Source organism: Carassius gibelio, chromosome B15, assembly GCF_023724105.1.
Source record: "Carassius gibelio isolate Cgi1373 ecotype wild population from Czech Republic chromosome B15, carGib1.2-hapl.c, whole genome shotgun sequence".
In the NCBI taxonomy this organism is placed as follows: domain Eukaryota; kingdom Metazoa; phylum Chordata; class Actinopteri; order Cypriniformes; family Cyprinidae; genus Carassius; species Carassius gibelio.
The window spans coordinates 27,249,030-27,266,577 of record NC_068410.1 but is presented as its reverse complement, the minus strand read 5'-3'; the positions used below and the strand labels follow the sequence as shown (position 1 = coordinate 27,266,577).

The following is a 17,548-nucleotide window of genomic DNA, read 5'->3' as shown; positions in this document are numbered from 1 at the left end:
TTCCAGAGCATGCGCTTTTTACATAACTCTAAATAGCTGACTTCCTGTTGGGCGGAGCCCAATGACATGCAATACGAAAATTGTTCGGCACAATGAGATCTATATGTGTACTGAGTTTCATATGAATATGTGCAAGTATGTGTGAGCTATACATCAACATTTATGACTGTGTTCCAGGGGGCGCCGTAGAGCCCCTGTGCCACGCCCGGGTCCCAGCCTCTGCAGGCTCCTAAAGGGCACAGATTCCAAAGTGTGTGCAAATTTTCAAGAGTTTTTGAGTATGTTAGGGACCCCAAAAGCCACCACAACTTTGACCAAAAATATGAATAATAAACCCTAAATAGCCAACTTCCTGTTGGGCGGAGCCTATGACATGCAGTACGAAAGTTGTTTGGTTTAATGAGATCTACATGTGTACCGAGTTTCATGTGTCTACGTGCAAGTATGTATGATATATGGCCCTCAGTATTCCAGGGGGCGCTGTAGAGCCCCTGTGCCACGCCCGTGTATCAGTCTCTGCCCGACCCTAATGGCCGCAGGTTCCAATCTGTGTGCCAATTTTCAAGAGTTTTCGAGCATGTTAAGGACCCCAAAAGCCCCCGTAACGTTAGAAAAAAAAATAATAATAATAATAAATATAGCTGCAAGCAGCGATGGCGGGCTCAAGCCGTCAGTGCAACACCACCCCGGTGGCATCGGGAAAACTGTGCCCAGCGGGCATAAGCATTTACAGTAACCCTCTGGCAATCAAATTTTAAGGGATATGGCAGTTAAAGGGTTAATCCGACCCGTCTAGACTTTGAAATCACATACACAGAACAATATATATAACTTTAGTAACACTTTATTTTAATATATATAAAAAATTTATAAGTTGTGCATCGTAGCTGACACCTAAATGAACACATTACAATTGGTTTATGACTGCAAGTCTTTCTCCTCAAATGCTATTGAGCTTCAAATTTGCTTTTGAGCCCATGTGAAAAAGTAGCATAATTTACATATGACTTACAGTTTGTTTTAATAAATATCAAACATTCAATTTAATGGTGCATTATAGCTGTCACCTAGATGAACAATTACAGTTGTTTTTATGACTGTAAGTCATTCTCTTCAAATGCTACTGACGTTAGAAAAGTGTATAACAATATTACATGAAACTTTAGAGACGGCCCCTAAATTTGAGACTCTCGAATGTCCAATGCCAAGCCAACTTTATGCCTGTTTTTGTTTTGTTTTTTACTTTATTTTTCTTTTCTCTGTGCCAGATTGCTGATATCTTTTACCCGGGCATAGATGTCCATCCATCAATTACGAACATTCATCCGCAAATGTCCGAGCGGTCGCGAGCGCGGATGGGAGAATGGCGCATGTTTTATTTTTTTTTAGCTACTGGGATGGTGCCCCCTCTGGGAGTTGGTGCCCTACGAAGACTGCGTATTCTGCATATAGGGAGCGGCGGTACTATCTGGAAAATATATTCCTCAAACCGTCGTACAAGAGGAGGTGATGCTAGTACTTCAAGAATCTCTCAAAACCTATCTGTTCATAAAGCCTATATATAAAGTCTTAATATAGTATTCCACAATATGTTGTGCTATTCTAATATTATTGTGGTTTTTTACTGACATTGTTATTTGCTGTTATTTTTTGTTGTTGCTTGTTGTACGGTGACCTTGAGTGGTTTGAAAGGCGCCTTAAATAAAATGCATTATTATTATTATTATTATTATTAGCTGTACACTTGATAAAAAAAAATAAATATAAACTTATGCAATTGTGTGTGTGTATATATATATATATATATATATATATATATATATATATTAGGGCTGGGCAAGTTAACGCGTTTTTATCGCGTTAACGCATTAATTAATTAACGCCGACAATTAGTTTATCGCACGTTAACGTACTTTTTATTTTGAAAGTCCGTTACTTACTGCGTTTCAATACACATAGCTAGACTGTAATAAAACAACCGAATACAACACAAACCATGGGTCACAGGAGGGGTGGGATGTTTATCAGTAGGCTACTGGCTGCTTGGGATGAGCTAGCGCGCAAAACAGAAAATCATGTCCAGAGTCGAATTCCATCTGGTTGGAATGTCTTGTATAAGCGACTCCTTCTTTTGTCTAAGTTCAATTTGTTTTTGTTCTAATTCTGCACCACTCGCTGCACTGTGCTTAAAATGGCCCACAACCTTTCTTCATTTGGCCAGGACGTTGTCAAACGCGCTGTTGTGCAGAGATACTATGACAGAACGCTGGAGACTGCGCGCGACGCAGGGAACGTGTTCAAAAGGCAGATGTCTTGCAGCAGCGATCATATTTCTTGCACTATCTGTGCTAAGTGTGCTGACTTTATTTGAAATATCCCACTGCTGTGCAACGTGAATAAAATGTTTAGCGCACGTTTCAGCAAAATGTCTCTCTTTATCATCTGAAAATGTGAATAACCTTGTGTGTCTTAGCAGCTGGCTAGGTGCAGATGAGTAAGTAAATGTAAAGTTGGAAGAATGGATAAATGAAGTTAATCTTGTCCACTCAACCTGCATCACTGAAAGATTTTTTTTTTTTTTTTTGACTGAGATTCTTAGTCTCTTAAAGGAGATTGATGTTGTTGCTCAGAAGGGGCCAGTTAAAATGTAATGATCGAGGTTCTGGACAATTTTTTTTTTTTTTTTTACAAACTAAATAAAACATTAATGTTTTAATGTTTTATTTATATGTTAATGTTATATTTAATTTGATTACATTAATGTTTAAGTTAAGATTTACAAGAAATGTTAACTGCTACTAACTTTTAACTGCTGTAAAAAAGCACTTTATTTTGTTTAAAGTTTTGACAAACAACATTTTATTGCACTTTTATTCATACAGCAGAACTTTGAAAGAATAAAATTACACAATACACTACTTTTGATTTCATTATTGAATTTTGCGCATGCTGCGATTAATCGTGATTAATCGCAGAAAATCATGCGATTAATCGCGATTAAAATATTTAATCGTTGCCCAGCACTAATATATATATATATATATATATATATATATATATATATATAGTGTACAGTTTTCTTTTATTGCATCTTGAAATAAATGTTTCTGAGTTCTGTGTTTGTTTTTTTTTTTTTTTGTTTTTTTGTTTTTTTCTTGTTTTTTTTAGGAAGATTACAGCCTTTAATCTCCTCAAAATAAATGTGCATATAAACCATGAACAATTTAATTATAGTTGTATTTATAAAATGGTTACTAATGACTATTAATTTTGGGAGTAGGCTAGCAACAGTTGATGTTGAGGCCTAAGATATTTCTTAAGCTGTAATGATGAAAAAACAACAACAACACAAAATTGCTTTTTTTTCTGCTGGTGATTAAAGAGATGATTAAGTCTCCCTCCCTCTCTCTCTCTCTCTCTCTCTCTCTGACACCAAGCCCATCCCCTCTCCCACACATTCACACAAACTCAGCACACACACTTAACACACACACACTTAACACACAAAAACACACACACACACACACACACACACACACACACACACACACATTATCCAGAGGGACAGAGTGACATCAGATGTATGGTAGTTTTTTTAATTTTCTATCATCCATATAGTGTTGTATAGTCATGAAACTATGCATATTTCCTCAGAATGACTTGTCTTCTATGTGTACATTTTGTTGAAGTGTTTAGAAGCTGCACTTAAAAAAATAAAAGACATTTACTGGTTCCTTTTTTACTGTTATTTCAAAAAATCACCATGACAAAACCATTCAAGCTATCCAAAATTCATTCGCACCTGTTCTGTAAGATAAATTCTTTAAACAGTGGTAAAAGAGGATGTGGTGCTGATCCTTCAAGAGTCACTCCAAACTTATCTGTCCATAAAGCCTATAAAGAATTATTCTTAATATACAGTTCACAATACTTCAGCTTGTTATTCTAATTAAGTGAGGGTCATTTTATCAGTAAAATTCCTAAAATACATATTATTTTATTTGAAAGATTTCTATAAATTATTTAAATCATACTCGTTTCTACAATAATTATTTAAAAGTAATCCTATAGCTCCCTCTGGTGGCCATTATAGGTACTAAGAATTGCAAGCTTGATTTATAAGTTATGATAGTTTTAATTTTATGCTGGCTCTTGAAAATAATAAAGCTATGAAACTTACTGTGCTTCCTTCAAATGAGGACTTCTACTTATATAAAAAATTATGAAGAGTTAGAATGAAAAATTTTAAAGATATAGTAAAATAACTATTGTATTTTTTATGTTACTTTAATAAATCTCTATGGCAACACCATTTAAGCTATCCTAAACCCATTCACAATTTAACATCTCAGTATATTGGCATCATGTTGAAAAAGGAGTATGGAGTAGTATGAGGAGGAGTATGAATTCATTTACAGGCTGATTTTATCATAAATCCACAATAAAATTTCTGAGTTCTGTATCAATCTGTGTTGTTGTTTGTTTATTTTTATCTTTTATTTTTCATAGGAAGATAACTTACTCTCCTTTTTAATAAATGTGCTTATAAACCAAGGACAAGCTATTTATAGCTGTATTTATAAACTGCTTACTACTGACTATTAATATTGGGACAAGGCTTTATAAAGCATGAACTGACTATTTACTAATGAGTGCAGTTATTATAAAGTGTTATCAATGCATTTGCTAATGTTAACAAATTAGACATTATTTTACAGTGTTATCAAATCCTTAAATGACTCATAAGCATTTGTGAAAGTTCTGCTTGCATTACAGCTTAGTATTGATCTGTGAGCTGAACAGATTTACTGTTACATCTATGAGATTATGTAAATTCAAATAAATATAATGTCACAGGATGTCATAGGTCAGTATCAAATGAGTTTGAAATTATTATTTGCAGCACAAATAAGGTTTTTTTAGGATTTTTAAAAATCCCTAAAACTGTCAGAAAAAGGATAAGGCCTAAGCTATTTCTATGTGAGTGGCTAAATTTATTTTTGTTTTTATAATTGTAATACACAAACTATGAAATTATACAAAATGTATAAAAAGGTAAATAAATAAATACGCACACATTAAAAAAGCAGCCAAGTCGAATGAGTTTCCTTTTTTATATAGATTAAAATTGAAGACAGAAGCAAGTGGTAAATGTGGTCACTTTAATATTCAAATCCAGTAGATCCAGTTTATGTTCACGTGGCTGTTTTCGTTTATATTCGCCAAGCTATTATGTATTTTGAAATAATCTTGTCCGTGATGTGTTCGTTCGTACGACGAAAGACAGAAACCTGCAGCTCAAGAGATATGTTATTCTGCCAGTCGCGCTTTCAAATAGTCTTGCACACTTAAACAGGTCACAAACACCTGCATTTAGCTCTTGTAGTGTTACAATGGGTTTATTGTGTGCATTTGTGGTAATATTTTATTTAAAAAAGCTCTTAAACAAGAATAAATTCGTTTGTTTTGAGCTCGACACTGTACGCGCTGATCGGAGCGGTGATTTCAGATAGGCAGCCACAAATATTTCATTTTCACACAAACAGTTCAAAAACATCTGAATTTAGCTCTTGGTTTGTTCTAATTGGTTGATTGTGTGATATCGCTGTAATAATTTATTTTTAAAAGCTTTAAAACAGGAATAAATTCGTTTTCTCTGAGCTCTTTACTCCAGACGCTCGTGATCACAGCGGTGATTCATCTCTCCTATTTCTCACGTATCTCTGGCCAGAAATAATTTATCCATGAGCCCTGAACCGGTAATAATCAGATATGTTGGTTTAGCTTGTCAGTGTGAATTAAATCTAAGTATTTATTTGTATTTTTAACCGATTTAAAAGTGAAAGTAAAAGTCCGGTAATTGCACCTGTAGGGGCGCAATTTCTCTCAGACAATGGAAGTCTGAAGCACATATACTCAAACTGAGGGACAGAGTGAGATGAGATGTCTGACAGTTTTTTAGTTTTCTGTTATCCATACAGTGTTGTAAAGTCGTGAAACCATGCATATTTCCTCAGAATGACTTTTTCATCTGTATGAAAAAATTCTTTGACGTGTTTGGAAGCTGCAATTTAAAAATACAATAATGATTCCCTTTGTAAGGTCATTTAAAAAAATCACCACTGCAAAAAAACCACTGCATTCACAATTTAAGTTCCTATCAGAAATACTGATGTGTGTTCAGAGTTTTGTGAAATTCTAAGTATGTTATTTGCCTCAAAATCACCTGAGAAGTATTCCAGTTTGACATGTTGCCACGCCAACAATTTTTTAGATATCAATATCCCCCTTGCAGATTTATATCGGCTGTGTTTTGACATTATTCTGATGAAGTTTGAAGCAAATCGAGTAATAATAAGATGCTGAATTCAAATCATTTTGAAAATGACACACTTCCTTCTGCCAGTTGGTGGCGCTATAACTTTGACTCCTAATAGTCACATATATGCGATCGACATCATACAACGAATAATCTGATGAAGTTTGATTAAAATCAGGAAATGTATGTGGACGGTATTAGACACTTCCTGTTTCTCATTTCTCGCCATAATTTCAACGCCTCGCCACGAGCAAACCGTTCGAGATATCAAAAATCCCCTGGCAATTTTTCATCCCCAGTGTCTTGAGATCATGTTGACAGAGTTTGGCGGCAATCGAGAAAAAAACCTATGACAAGTATTTCAAATTCCAGAGCATGCGCTTTTTACATAACTCTAAATAGCTGACTTCCTGTTGGGTGGAGCCTATGACATGCAATACGAAAGTTGTTCGGCACGATGAGATCTATATGTGTACTGAGTTTCATAAGAATATGTGCAAGTATGTGTGAGCTATACATCAACATTTCTGACTGTGTTCCAGGGGGCGCCGTAGAGCCCCTGTGCCACGCCCGGGTCCCAGCCTCTGCAGGCTCCTAAAGGCCACCAATTCCAAAGTGTGCGCAAATTTTCAAGAGTTTTTGAGTATGTTAAGGACCCTAAAAGCCCCCACAACTTTGACAAAAAATTTGAATACTAAACCCTAAATAGCCAACTTCCTGTTGGGCGGAGCCTATGATATGCAATACAAAAGTTGTTTGGATTGATGAGATTTATATGTGTACCGAGTTTCATACGTCTACGAGCAAGAATGTATGATATATGGCCCTCCATATTCCAGGGGGCGCTGTAGAGCCCCTGTGCCACGCCCGTGTATCAGTCTCTGCCCGGCCCTAATGGCCGCAGGTTCCAATCTGTGTGCCAATTTTCAAGACTTTTTAAGCACGTTAAGGGCCCCAAAAGCCCCCGAGACGTTGGAAAAAAAAAATAAAAAAATAATAATAATAATAAAAAATAATCCTAAGGAAAACAATAGGCCTCTCGCCCTTTGGGCTTGAGCCCTAATAATAAAATATAGCTGCAAGCAGCGATGGCGGGCTCAAGCCACCAGTGCCATCGCCACCCCGGTGGCATCAGGTAAACTGTGCCCAGCGGGCACATGCATTCACAATATCCCTCTGGCAGTGAGGTTTTAAAGGATATGGCAGTTAAAGGGTTAATCCGAATCATCTAGACTTTAAAATCACATTCACAGAACAATATATATGTATAACTTTAGTAACACTTTACAATAAGATTCCATTCATAAACATTATGTTAACATGAACAATATTTATATAGCATTCATTCACGTCAGTTAATATTCCAAACTTAAACATTAAAACATTGTTTTATTGTGATTTTTTTCCAAGCACATTTTACCAATTTCTAACCATATAAATCTTAATAACTACCATTATTTTTTATTTAATCATTTATGAGTGCTATACAATAGTCCAGGAAAGCTGGAAGAGATAAACTCCTTATATTCATGTGTGCAGAATTATTAGGCATGTTTTCTTTTACAGATGAAATGCGCTAAAATAGACTTTTAACTCAAACTGTAAGGTCGAAAATTATGAAATACCCATGAGAAATATCAAACACAAATGCAATACAGAAATGGATAAGTTAAGACTTGACCATTGTACAAAAAATACTGACTGGGTCATGAGGTCAGAAAAGAAGAAGAAAAAAGCAGGTCAAGAAGAACTGACAAAAAGAATTGCAAAATAATTAGTAATTAATGTGAAGATTAATTTTTAGTCAATTCTGCAAGACAGACTTTTCAGGAAAGGAGGTGGAATAAAAATGAGCTCCTAAATCTTAATCCTGGATTCTGGAAGATATATTCCTCAAACCATCGAACAAGAGGAGGTGGTGCTGGTCCTTCACGAGTCACTCTAATCTGTTCATAAAGCCTATATATAAAGACTTAATATATAGTATTTCACAATACTTCATGGTATTCTAATTAAATCATTTTTTGGAATCTTAAGTCTCTCAGAGCCTGACACCGAGTAATTCTGGAGACTCCAGGAAAGTGGCAGTTCTGTAAAATGTTGGCGCTGGAGACTAAATGCACCCTGATAGTTTCACACCTAATTCACTTAACACACACACACACACACACACATTACCCACAGTGACAGTGGGACTGAGTGACATCAGATGTATGATAGTTTTTTTTAATTTTCTATCATCCATACAGTGTTGTATAGTCATGAAACTATGGTCATGAGACCAGTCATTCTGAGGAAATATGCCTCAGAATGACTAGTCTTCTATGTGTACATTTTTTTTTTTTTAAGTGTTTAGAAGCTGCACTTTAAAAAAATAAAAAGACATTTACTGGTTCCTTTTTTACTATTATTTCAAAAAATCATCACGGCAAAACCATTCAAGCTATCCAAAATTCATTCACACCTATTCTGTAAGATTAATTCTTTAAACAGTGGTAAAAGAGGATGTGGTGCTGAACCTTCAAGAGTCACTCAAAACGTTATCTGTCCATAAAGCCTATAAAGAATTATTCTTAATATACAGTTCAAAATACTTCAGCTTGTTATTCTAATTAAGTGAGGGTCATTTTATCAGTAAAATATATACAATTCATTTTTTTTTTGAAAGATTTCTATAAATGATTTAAATCATACTCGTTTCTACAATAATTATTTAAAAGTAATCCTATAGCTCCCTCTGGTGGCCATTATAGGTACTAAGAATTGCAAGCTTGATTTATAAGTTATGATAGTTTAAATTTTATGCTGGCTCTTGAAAGTGATAAAGCTATGAAACTTACTGTGCTTCCTTCAAATGAGGACTTCTACTTATATAAAAAATCATGAAGATTTAGAATGAAAAATTGTAAAGATATAGTAAAATAACTATTGTATTTTTTTTATGTTACTTTAATAAATCTCTATGGCAACACCATTTAAGCTATCCTAAACCCATTCACAATTTAACATCTCAGTATATAGGCATAATGTTGAAAAAGGAGTATGGAGTAGTATGAGTAGGAGTATGAATTCATTTGCAGGCTTTATCATAAATCCACAATAAAATTTCTGAGTTCTGTATCAATCTGTGTTGTTGTTTGTTTATTTTTATCTTTTATTTTTCATAGGAAGATAACTTACTCTCATTTTTAATAAATGTGCTTATAAACCAAGGACAAGCTATTTATAGCTGTATTTATAAACTGCTTACTACTGACTATTGATATTGGGACAAGGCTCTATAAAGCATGAACTGACTATTTAATAATGAGTGCAGTTATTATAAAGTGTTATCAATGAATTTGCTAATGTTAACAAATTAGACATTATTTTACAGTGTTATCAAATCCTTAAATGACTCATAAGCATTTGTGAAAGTTCTGCTTGCATTACAGCTTAGTATTGATCTGTGAGCTGAACAGATTTACTGTTACATCCATGAGATTATGTAAATTAAAATAAATATAATGTCACAGGATGTCATAGGTCAGTATCAAATGAGTTTGAAATTATTATTTGCAGCACAAATTTTTTTTTAGGATTTTTAAAAATCCCTAAAACTGTCAGAAAAAGGTTAAGGCCTAAGCTATTTCTATGTGAGTGGCTAATTTTATTTTTGTTTTTATAATTGTAATACACAAACTATGACGTTCGTACGACGAAAGGCAGAATCCTGCAGCTCCAGAGATACATGTTATTCTGCCAGTCGCGCTTTCAAATAGTCTTGCACACTTAAACAGGTCACAAACACCTGCATTTACCTCTTGTAGTGTTACAATGGGTTTATTGTGTGCATTTGTGGTAATATTTTATTTAAAAATGCTCTTAAACAAGAATAAATTCGTTTGTTTTGAGCTCGACACTGTACGCGCTGATCGGAGGCGGTGATTTCAGATAGGCAGCCACAAATATTTCGTTTTCACACAAACAGTTCAAAAACATCTTAATTTAGCTCTTGGTGTGTTCTAATTGGTTGATTGTGTGATATCGCTGTAATAATTTATTTTTAAAAGCTTTAAAACAGGAATAAATTCGTTTTTTTCTGAGCTCTTTACTCCAGACGCTCGTGGTCACAGCGGTGATTCATCTCTCCTATTTCTCACGTATCTCTGGCCAGAAATAATTTATCCATGAGCCCTGAACCGGTAATAATCAGATATGTTGGTTTAGCTTGTCAGTGTGAATGAAATCTAAGTATTTATTTGTATTTTTAACCGATTTAAAAGTGAAAGTAAAAGTCCGCTAATTGCACCTGTAGGGGCGCAATTTCTCTCAGACAATGGAAGTCTGAAGCACATATACTCAAACAGAGGGACAGAGTGAGATGAGATGTCTGACAGTTTTTTAGTTTTCTGTTATCCATACAGTGTTGTAAAGTCGTGAAACTATGCATATTTCCTCAGAATGACTTTTTCATCTGTATGAAAAAATTCTTTGACGTGTTTGGAAGCTGCAATTTAAAAATACAATAATGATTCCCTTTGTAAGGTCATTTAAAAAAATCACCACGGCAAAATCATTCAAGCTATCCAAAATCCATTCACAATTTAAGTTCCTATCAGAAATACTGATGTGTGTTCAGAGTTTTGTGAAATTCTAAGTATGTTATTTGCCTCAAAATCACCTGAGAAGTATTCCAGTTTGACATGTTGCCACGCCAACAATTTTTTAGATATCAATATCCCCCTTGCAGATTTATATCGGCTGTGTTTTAACATTATTCTGATGAAGTTTGAAGCAAATCGAGTAATAATAAGATGCTGAATTCAAATCATTTTGAAAATGACACACTTCCTTCTGCCAGTTGGTGGCGCTATAACTTTGACTCCTAATAGTCACATATATGCGATCGACATCATACAACGAATAATCTGATGAAGTTTGATTAAAATCAGGAAATGTATGTGGATGGTATTAGACACTTCCTGTTTCTCATTTCTCGCCATAATTTCAACGCCTCGCCACGAGCAAACCGTTTGAGATATCAAAAATCCCCTGGCAATTTTTCATCCCCAGTGTCTTGAGATCATGTTGACCGAGTTTGGCGGCAATCGAGAAAAAAACCTATGACAAGTATTTCAAATTCCAGAGCATGCGCTTTTTACATAACTCTAAATAGCTGACTTCCTGTTGGGTGGAGCCTATGACATGCAATACGAAAGTTGTTCGGCACGATGAGATCTATATGTGTACTGAGTTTCATATGAATATGTGCAAGTATGTGTGAGCTATACATCAACATTTCTGACTGTGTTCCAGGGGGCGCCGTAGAGCCCCTGTGCCACGCCCGGGTCCCAGCCTCTGCAGGCTCCTAAAGGCCACCAATTCCAAAGTGTGCGCAAATTTTCAAGAGTTTTTGAGTATGTTAAGGACCCTAAAAGCCCCCACAACTTTGACGAAAAATTTGAATACTAAACCCTAAATAGCCAACTTCCTGTTGGGCGGAGCCTATGATATGCAATACAAAAGTTGTTTGGATTGATGAGATTTATATGTGTACCGAGTTTCATACGTCTACGAGCAAGAATGTATGATATATGGCCCTCCATATTCCAGGGGGCGCTGTAGAGCCCCTGTGCCACGCCCGTGTATCAGTCTCTGCCCGGCCCTAATGGCCGCAGGTTCCAATCTGTGTGCCAATTTTCAAGACTTTTTAAGCACGTTAAGGGCCCCAAAAGCCCCCGAGACGTTGAAAAAAAAAAAAAAAAAAATAATAATAATAATAATAATAAAAAATAATCCTAAGGAAAACAATAGGCCTCTCGCCCTTTGGGCTTGAGCCCTAAAAATAATCCTAAGGAAAACAATAGGGCTCTCGCCCTCCAGGCTTGAGCCCTAATAATAATAATAATAAACGAAGCAGATACAATAGGGTCCTCACACCTTCGGTGCTCGGGCCCTAATAATTAAAGCTGCAAGCAGCGATGAACGGGCCCTCGCACCCGGGCTCACCGCCATCGTGTGGCTTTAGTAAAAAGGAGAAATATGCATTTAAACTCATAAATATAAGTGCAATATATCAAAGTTTATTCCATATGTGTGCCAATCTTCCTGTTGCCAGCAGGTGGCGCTATCGTTATAATGGAATATTGGCCTTCAGATGTGTTCAAGTCAGGACCCTTATCACACATGTGAAGTTTGGGCAAGATCGGACATTTTATGCCTGAGTTATAACATCTTTTATTCCCATGGCGAGACATCGAACTTCGTCATGGCGCCATGGACAAGCCTTTTAACAAAAACTCAAGATCTTCACAACTAAACATCACACAGGTCTTTAGATTAGACTGACCACAAAAAAGACATTGATGTCATAAAATTTCTAGGAGTAGTTTGTCACAGTGTAAAATATGTCACTTCCTGTTGCCAATAGGTGGCGCTATGACTATAACTGAATATTGGCATGTAGATCTGTTCAGGTCAAGAGTCTTATCAAACATGTGAAGTTTGGGGCAAATTGGACATTGTATGTCTGAGTTATAGCACCATCATTTTTCATGGCGAATCATCGAAATTTGTCAGGCCGCCATGGACACGCCCTTTAACGAAACCTCAATTCCTTCGCAATTTAACATCGCAAAGGGCTTTAGATTACACTGACCAAGTTTGGTGTTGATCTGAATAAATCTCTAGGAGGAGTTCGTTAAAATACAACCCCTGAAAATGACAAAAACAACACCAATTTTGCAGGGAAAATTAAAAATAACCGACTTCCTGTTGGGATTCGGATTTCGTACCAAGAGACTTTTTTGTAGGTATTGGTGTGTTACATATGTTTACCGATTTTCGTACATGTACATGACATGTAGCTCGAGGTGCACTTCATTGAAAATGTATAGGTGGCGCTATCGAGCCATTTTGCCACACCCAATGGAATATTAGCCTCCAGATGTGTGCAGGTCAGTATTCTTATCAAACATGTGAAGTTTGGGCAAGATCTGATATTTTATGCCTGAGTTACAACAACTTCTACTCCCATGGCGAGACATCGAACTTTGACATGGCGCCATGGACACGCCCTTTAACGAAAACTCAAGATCTTCACAATTTAACATCGTACAGGCCTTTAGATTAGACTGACCACAAAAAAGACATTGATGTCATAAAATTTCTAGGAGTAGTTCTTCGCAGCATAAAATATGACACTTCCTGTTGCCAATAGGTGGCGCTATGAATATAACTGAATATGGGCATGTCAATCTATTCAGTTTCAGAGTCTTATCAACCATGTGAAGTTTGGGGCAGATTGAACATTGTATGTCTGAGTTATAGCAACTTCATTTTTCATGGCGAATCATCGAAATTCGCCAGGCCGCCACTGACACGCCCTTCGACGAAAACTCAAAATCTTCGCAATTTAACATCGCAAAGGCCTTTAGATTACGCATACCAAATTTGGTGTTGATCTGAATAAGTCTCTAGGAGGAGTTCGTTAAAATACAACGCATGGAAATGGCAAAAATGACACAAAATTTGCTCATAATATTAAAAATAACCGACTTCCTGTTTAGTTTAGAATTTTGCTCTAAGAGACTTTATTGTAGGTACTGGAGAGTTACACATGTGTACCGATTTTCATACATGTATGTGAAACATAGCTCGAGGCGCACACCGTTGAACGTGTATAGGTGTATAGGTGTATAGGCACCTATAGGCAAAGCAAGCTTGCTCTGTCTACCCAACATTTAATTTTCTTTTCGGCATATCATGATGGAGCTGATTGTGTCAAAAGGATGAAATATTGTCTTTCTGATTGTTAAAATAAATACAGTGGGTTGAGTGTTTTCCAGGGCAAAAGGCCTATGCTACTGAGCAAGATAGGCCTAGATAAATTATCCAGTGATATAGTGGAACTCAGTTTACAAAACAAAGAGATAACTAAATAAGCAAATTGTTGAGAATAAAATTGAAAGGAATTAAAAAAAAAAAAAAAAATAGTAAAGACAGCACTGAAATTGTGAAAACTCAAAAAGGGGCAAAGACAGCCCTCAACCCACATTACATTTCCACAGGTCACACCAAGAAGGACAACTAGCAAAATGAACAAATTAGCATGCTTGATAACACTAACAAAAATTCTTAAGTTTTCCATTGACAGCAGTTCTAGTAAGGCCAAGGAATGCTTCGCTCCATCAAAGAGAACCAGTGAGGGTGCAGTTATCATCTCAAGGGAGAGCCTTGCATTAATCAGCAAAACGGTTACAGAGTGACACCTGAGTTCACATCTCTAACCTTAAATACGCCAATCAGATTCAACAACTCCACACAGCATGAAGTGAGGGATGGAGGGCGTGCTAGTAACGACCCACCCTTGCCAACGAGGGAAAGACCATTGCAACGACTCGCAGAGTCTCCCTGAAGATGGAACGAGAGAGCGATGGGACTGCTACTGAGATCAAAATACATGGGAGCAGATATGAGCCAAGAAATAGAAAAGAAAAAGTGGAAAGAGAATGTCAAGTAATGGTAGATGAAGAATTTGAAGGTTATGAGAAGGGATATATGGATGTAGGAAGATTTTAAGGGAGAATAGAGCAATTGGATGCAACAAATAGAATGAAAGGAGCAAAATAGAAAAGCTCAAGATTTGTGAATTGAAGAAGGAAAAGTATGTGTTATGTTTGGGGGACAATGCTGTATTTATAGAAGGGAGCATTTAATGAAGTAATGATCAAATTGAAAAGGCTAAGAATGGTAGATAAAGAAAATGTTGGAAAAGATAATAAAATGTAAGACTGGTTCGATTTACAGTTAGGAGCATGGGGAGCATAGATTATAACTAAATAGGGAAAGTTTTTAGGAATTGCATTAATGACAGGAGATTTACTATTTTACTGTATACTTCCTATATTGAGGTCACTAGTCAAAGCCACAGCTAAGCAAATTAAATTCAAAGATGTCAAGATAATGGGAAATTGATACATAAGGTATCTAAGCTGAAGTTCAACTCTTATAAGCTTGTGATATTCAATGTGTGATGTGATGTATGTATTTGTATGCCTTTTATACATAACTGTGATAACCAGGCAAATGCTGAACCAATTGCACATTCATGCTTTTAACAATGTTTACTATTAAAAGAGGGGTTAGGGAGACTGGATCTTTTACTCACTCCTTGTCAAATTAGGAGGGAGATGTTTGGTCCAGTAGTCCCTCAGAGTGGAATTTCATAATCTAGTCACTGGTGATAATACAATGTGACTTATTTAGCCAATAGGTAGTGTAACTAATATGACTGGATTGTGGAGTAGCACTCTGGATAAGAATAATCAAATGTGAGACTTATTAAGTCTCAAAGGGGAGAATATGTGGAAGATTTTTATTAGTAAGATTTTAATCAAGAATAATCAATTTGAATCTAGCCATTTTTGTTGCTAGTTGTTCTTCCATTATAATCCTATAGGTAATGGATAGAAAGGAATATGCTTACGTGCTGGAATGTTCAGAACTGATGAGAAACATATGGTCAGACATACAGAAAGGGCCTTTCGTTATACCAATACAAGTAGGGGCCTCTCCTCTCTAGGGAGGAATCAAAATTGCAAGCATAAGGAAAAGACTGACTATTTGGAAACGCCCTGAATAGGGTATATAATGAGAAACCAAATAGCATTCGGGAGATCTCCTTGCAAGGGGCTCTTGGCTTTGTTTTGCTTAAAATAAAGTATTTTCTTCTGAGAGAAAAATCCCTGACTGAGTTCGATTCTTTGGAGAAAAACGGCAAAATACACCACAGCTTCAGCCTGCACGCCTGCTGCTACTTAGCCACGATGAGAAGGAACACAACCTAGTCTCGTCAAACTTTATTTCTTTTCTTTTCCATTTGAGAGTTTCGTGTTCTGAGTTAAGTTTTGTAACGTCAAGTCTCCGACGCCTGACCTCGGGTGCCCGTTCAACTTCGACCAGCGCACACGACTCTGCACCTTCAGCCAACGCCCAACAACCACGGGCTTCCCAAGACGTCACTTCAGCCACTACTGAACTTCCAGCCAATCAGCGACCTCGGGATAGCCCTTTCACAGAGGCTCCTTCTTCACAGGAGATGCAAGTAACTTTACCTCCAGACTGTGACCTTTACTGGTGTATCTAATATAATTTTAACCTCATTGAGGAACTCAATGCGAGCGCTAATTACGTGATTGATGGTTGTTCATGTCTATGCAATTTAACGTATTGCTGTAAACTTGGGATTCCATATTTCCATTCTCTTAAACTCATCTTTCCCTAACTTTCGATCTTCCTGCAACTTGTATGAATGTGTGAGTGTATGCGCTTATGTGTTAGATTAGTTTATATGTCTTAGATTTATCTAATAAAGCCTTATTCATATTGAAAAGAGAAGTATCTTGTGCTTACAAGTTAATGTCTTAAACTGCCGATCTTGTTACTGTGCTAATTGATAGTTTTTCACTATAGTTTGGATATTAGTATCCAGCGCAGATTTGATGTTAAACGGCTCGTTCACTGAATCGCAGGGCGTCTCCGTGACCAGCCGTGAAACAGTGATTTTGTTCAAATTCCCTTTAAAATCTTAAATGATTCCCTTTGAGCTAAATTGACCTGTTTCCCTTACAGTGCTTCTAATATCCAAATCCGTTAAAGGATTTTTAGGCTGCATTAATAAGGTGCAAATAATGCAACTACCCATAATGGTACATTTCTGGAGAATGAGAACTAGGCAGTTAGCAAATCAGAACACACTGGGCCATCTAACCATTCTGAGCCCATTACGTTTTTCTAAAGGATGGGCTTCACTGAATCTGGAAGTTAATAGTGTAAACTGGTGTGGATTAAACAAAATATGCCAAAGATAATTTGACTTTTTTTTTTTAATGAAGCATGAACACGTTACAGTGCACCCCATATACACAATCAAGCCTTTGAAAATAGTTGATTGGTCCCTTGACTTTGTGTAAAGTAGGGGTGCTCCGATCACGATCGGCCGATCGTTATGCGCATCTCGTCAGTAAAGCCGGTTCTCTAATCAGCGGTTAATTCCATCAGGTGCGTGATTTCACATAGAGCAGCTGTTACTACACAGAGCGGTTGTTAATAGAGAAGATGCGCAAATCCACTTCATTTTCAGCGTTTTTTGGAGCATCTTCTCAGTTAACAACGGCTCTGTGTAGTAACAGCTGCTCTATGTGAAATCACGCACCTGATGGAATTAATCGGCCGATCGTGATCGGA

General features: G+C 36.5%; 1 protein-coding gene across 5 annotated transcripts in view; it reads right to left on the bottom strand.

The window, feature by feature from the left end:
* The window catches only part of mre11a (MRE11 homolog A, double strand break repair nuclease), a 320,741-nt gene that overhangs the window by 188,439 nt on the left and 114,754 nt on the right, over positions 1 to 17,548 (bottom strand). The gene's annotated exons all lie outside the window — the stretch shown is intronic.